Source organism: Musa acuminata, chromosome BXJ3-8, assembly GCF_036884655.1.
Source record: "Musa acuminata AAA Group cultivar baxijiao chromosome BXJ3-8, Cavendish_Baxijiao_AAA, whole genome shotgun sequence".
NCBI classification, from domain to species: Eukaryota; Viridiplantae; Streptophyta; class Magnoliopsida; order Zingiberales; family Musaceae; genus Musa; species Musa acuminata.
The window spans coordinates 20,835,884-20,841,652 of record NC_088356.1 but is presented as its reverse complement, the minus strand read 5'-3'; positions in this window follow the sequence as shown (position 1 = coordinate 20,841,652).

Below are 5,769 nucleotides of genomic sequence, written 5' to 3'. Positions count from 1 at the left end.
AAGAAACACTATTACAATCTTGTGTGAACTCCTCTCCTTCTTCTAAGTGTTAGAATAGCTTGAGAGAGGAGTAAGTGGGGGTGTAAGGGTTATCTTCTAAACTCGGTAAAAGGAGAATTAAGTTGTAAAAGGTGATTGGTCTTTGCCTATTGAAGGAAGACCGATAATGGATGCTGGTGGTCTCGATGGAAGAGGAATCGACGGAGTGGATGTAGGTCATGACGACCGAACCACTATAAAATTGGCGTATTCTCTGGTTTGCATTTACTTCTTGCAATTTACATTAACTGCAAACTGCCTTCAATACGCTCTTACTTCACTTTCAAAGTTAAGCATTTTCGAGTTCGATTTTATCGTACGAAAGGATTTTTCAAAATCGACATTTTTATCCGCTGCACTAATTCACCCCACCCCCCCCCCCCCCCTTTATGTTCTGTTCAATTAGTCTGATCAAGGTCTCACTCACTCAATACAACTTGCATATGCTCAAGCCATTTATTTCAAAAGATATAAGAATATTTACAAAAATACAATGAATAAAGTACCACTATAATAATATAATATTAATACTTTGAGTTTCTAAAATATAATGAAATATTGACATATCTAGTATTCACTTAAGATCATTTATAGAGGATTGATACCATCCTTGTAGAATAGTGGTGTTACATTTGGGTATAATGATATTAAAAAACAGTATCATCCTACCCTATCATATAATTATTTAAAATAAATTCTCCTTTGAGATTTTCTAAACCTCATAATTATATGTGTCATCATAAATATTATTTAATATCATTTAGGTTCAATTCCATAATGTATTTTATAGATTATTGGTCGAGGTCACTTTGGTGGCTGTAGGACCAATACAAAAAGATAAAATACAATCTAAAATATCTCTTGACAAGAACTTTATTATAATTCATATCCCATAAGCCTATCATCCCAAGCTACTTTGGTAACTATTGGTCAGATAAAACTTAGAAAAATAAATTATAAATAATATTCACTAAATTTCTTTATCTTGATTCATGTTGTCATGTGAATATTATTTTATTTAATATCATTTAAGATTAATTTCATAATATATTTTCTAAATTATTAGTCCAGGTCACTTTGGTGGCTTCACGACTAATACAAAAATATAAAATATAATCTAAAATATCCTATAAATAATAAGATCTTTATTGTAATTTATATATCATAAGTCTACCATCCCAGACTACATTAGCAACTATCGGTTAAATAAAAACTTATGAAGATAAATTACAAATAACATTCATAAATTTATTTATCTTGATTCGTGAAGCAGTTCAATAATAGAATAATAATGATAATAATTATTAAACATTAATCAGTAAAAAAAACTCATGATAATCATAATAACATATAAATCATGAAAAGTCATTATATAAAAAATAACTATCATTTCATAGTTTCAAATATATACAAGTGAATAACCAAATGAATATCCAAGAACAATAATTAAATTTTACTTACCATATGTTAAAAATATAATCAATAATTAATATGAGAAAATATAAAAGTAAATCGTAATTTATAATTTTTTAATCAAAAATTAAATCCAATCAAATAATCAAAAATATAATCATGATTAAATTCAATCATAATTATAATAAGTCATATTTATCAGTTTTATAATTGAGAATATGAATTAGAATTCTCAATTTAATAAGGATAAAACCATAAATATTTGATAGGATATAAATTAGAATTACGAAATTCATAAAGGGCAAAACCGTAATTTGGGAAAACCCTAGGGTAAATCCATAAATATGATAAAAAAAATTAAAGGATATTAATAAAATATAGAAGGGTAAAGCTATAATTTGACCAAAGGGCAACCGTAGAGCAAAACTATAATTTTGTCCCAAAAATCTGATTTGTAGCGTCGCCGCCTTTGCGCGTGCGACGTTGCCATGCCGCTGTCGCCGCGGGGCTTCCTCTACCCGCACGCGACCGCTACGGTGGTTCCTGCCACATGTGGCCGCTACCTTGGCACAGCCTGGACATGTGCGACTGCCGCCGGTGCGCGGCTGCCACGTCGTGGCGATGTCGTGCGGCCTGTATCCGCGTGCGGCTACTGCAGTTCCACCCGCAAGCGGCCGCTGCCTGGGTGCGGCCTGTGCCCTCGTTCAACCGCCGCATGGACGCGGGTTCTGCCCGCGTGCGACCACTGCATGGGCGCAGTGCTGCTCGCGTCCGGTCACCAACGCCTGCACTGTAGGGCGCACGTTGCCCATCGCAGTCGCTGTGGCACGCACACTACGTGGTGCAGCCACCTCTTGCAAGCAGACCTCTACCCGTGAACGACCATGATGCTTGGCTATGGTGTGGGACAATGATCAATAGAGATCACCGCCTCAATAACATCAATAGTAAACAGTAAATTCATCGATCAAACATAAAATTTTACAGTGCTCATAATCAACTAGAATAAATCATATAGAAAAAATAAACCAATAATATCCAACGAATCATTCATGCATCGTAAATAAAAATAATAGATCTAATATTTTTAATATCAAGAACTTAAGCTCTGATAAATCATTATATCTGTAATACGTAAAAACTTTTATGCCAAATCAAATAAAATTAGATCTAACAATATTACAATGCGTACCTTTTCATTGTTATTCAGAAGAATAAATCTTATATAATCTACAAGCACCTCGGACCATCCTTCTCCTTTAAGATTCGTTTTTTGAGAGGCAAGGTCCTGTCTATAATCAAGACTACTTTAACATGAACTTCTTTTCTATTAGCTAATAATAATAATCAGAATCCAATCATATCTATAATATATCTTACCTAATTAAATAAGACCATATAATCTAACAAAGTTTACTCACGTTCCTAATATGTTACACCTTATTGTCACGGACAAAGTTCTAAACAGGATGTTTGATGTAATACTTGTGTATATCTGTGTCTTTCTGTTTTTTCATGCTTTGCACAGCATGTAGAGGAATGGTTGAAGGCTTAACAGCCCCATTTTAGTTAGGTTTGGTGGCCTTCTTAGGCTTGTAAATAAATGTTGTGTTATGTGGACACTTGTGAAAGATATTCGGTCTGTAGTGGACCATTTCGGCTCTTTATTGTGCAACCATTTAGAGCTTGTAAAGTCTATTTGTAATTTGCATTGTCTACGAAGTGTTTTCGAAAATGTTTGCTTGTGGATCCCGAGTGAGGCGTTTTCTCTAACCCGTTTTCTCTTTTGTAGGTCCTAAGGGACCATGGGAGGCTTCAGGGAGGCTAATCTTTGTGGACGGACACGCAAGAGTGCCGCATGACTTAGGTAAAACCAACTAAGTCTGTGATAGATAGTATCAGAGTAGGACAAGCACTCATAGAAACACTTGGCATGCAAATGTAGGGGACCTAGCAGGGCTACGTTGAGGGCAGTCAGCACACGCATGACCATTTTGGGGGAAAACAAGCATGGAGATGTAGGGAAAATGAGTTGCTTGGAGGAGCGGGCATCTGAGATTGGCATTCAGAGGAATGGCCAACCCTTCGCGCAAGAGGCATCACGAGAACAAGTAAGCTTGGAAGAATGTGGAGCACACAAAGGTTGGGATGGTTGAGTTCGCGCTACGGCTCGACATTGACAACTATACTTGATGGTGTTTAAGGTAAGTGAGGCGCTTGGTAAAGGATGAGACCATGCAAGGTGGAATGAGTTACTCAACGATCGAAAGAGTTATGCAAAGCTCACAGAGGTGAGGAGAATTGCTAACTCGAAGAATTCGGTACTCATGCATGGGCTTGTATGTGGATGATGGAATATTCGCGACCATCCCAAGGCGACCGAAATCAGCGCCATGGAGCATTGAAACTTTCTCTTCGGTATGTGAAGGATACGTCTATAAGAGGCTGAAGTGTGTAGCAAGTTCAGCATGTTGCTAGGCCTTGAGTGGTGCAGCGGGGGCTGTATTGATATGGAGTCACAATCTAGCAAGTGCATTTACAAGAGGCAGAACAATACACAATTTGTTCAATAAATTGGAGTAGTCTAAGGGGATGGTGGTCTTTGGAACTTTGAGAGAAAAAGAAGCATAGAGAGATGTTGCTCCAATGGGACAATTATCCAGGAGGGATAGATCCCGATTCTCGAGAGGGAGAACCATGTGTAACATACCGCACATGTTGAGGAGGAGTACCTCAAAAACAACAACTCCACGAAGCTCAATGGACCGAGCGAGCGGTGAGGAGTCATCGCATGATCTCGCTTGAGAGAATGTATTACGAGATCAAGTGGGGGATCGACCCAAAATAACACAAGTAAAGGCATATGATAAGACCCTAAAGTCTTATCGTAAAATGCTCTGATACCAAATGATAAGACTCTAAAGTCTTATCGTAAAATACTTTGATACCAAATTATAGAACCATAAGGTTTTATCGTAAAAGAAACAGAAGAAATGGAAGAAAAGGGGATGATCACACCAAATGATAAGACCCTAAAGTCTTATCATAAAATGCTTTGATACCAAATGATAAGACCCTAAAGTCTTATTATAAAATGCTCTGATACCAAATGATAGAACCCTAAGGTTTTATTGTAAAAGAAATAGAAGAAATGGAAGAAAAGGGGATGATCACTTCGAGGGGATCGACCTCCTAGGGTTTGTCATAACAAACTGAAATAATATTTCATTGATTGATTGATTGCCTGATTTAAAGAAAAGGTTACATCACTATTTATAGAGTTCCACCTAGAGTCTACCAGGACTTGGACTCTTAATAATAATTAAATATTAAATAAACTTCTACCCGACTCTATCTGAACTAAATAGACTCAATAAACAACTAAACTAAACTGACTCAATAAACATTATTCAAAAGCTCAGAAAAAGGGATCTAACAATTCCTCCCTCTTCAAATCAGCCTTGTCCTCAAGGTTAAGCAGTATCAAACTCGGGTAGCTTTTCTTTCAGTACTTCAGTCATAAGCTATCTATAACGCATCACAATTCGTTGATCAAGTAAGTATGGTCTCCACTTTTTAATAGTACAAGCAACAAGTCGGTCTTTCACATAGTAATCGTTGCAAAAACTCCTAGCCCTATGTAATTAATATTATCTTTGAACATTTGCTATCATAAGTTAAAATATGTCTATTAGTGATCTTTACTTCGAATCTATCATAGCCTTCAATGTGGTAAACTAATCGGGCTACAACTTTCCTGTCCATAAAATTATTAGTGCTACCAGTATTAATCAAAATTATAACAAGCTGATGTTCTAGAGTTCCACCAACTTTCATAGTTTGTGGGTTAGAGTAATCGGCTAATGCATACATTGTATGTATGGTAGGTCCAACATCTTCATTAGAATTTATACTTTCATGATCGGAGTCCACATTCTTAGCTTTCAATTCCTCTCCAATTGGTTTAATCATCAGAAGTTGCCCTTGTTTACATCGGTGCTCCATACTCCACTTTTTATCATAGTACAAACCCCTTGCTGATCTTTCTTTGCTAATTTTTTTCTCATGTAGATATGCAAATGAGATCACAGCTATCATAGTGCAGGATTGACGAGCCTTAACTTCACATCGGATCTCTAGAATAAGCCCTTCAATAAATGTACCAAGAAGTTATTGGTCCGACCAATCTCTAGCTTGATTTGATAATCTTTCAAACCTACTCTGATATTCCAACACTGTAGAAGTCTGACGAATTTTGGTGAGCTGGCAATCAACGTTCTCATATTCGGATGGGCTAAAGCGAACAAGAAACCCTCT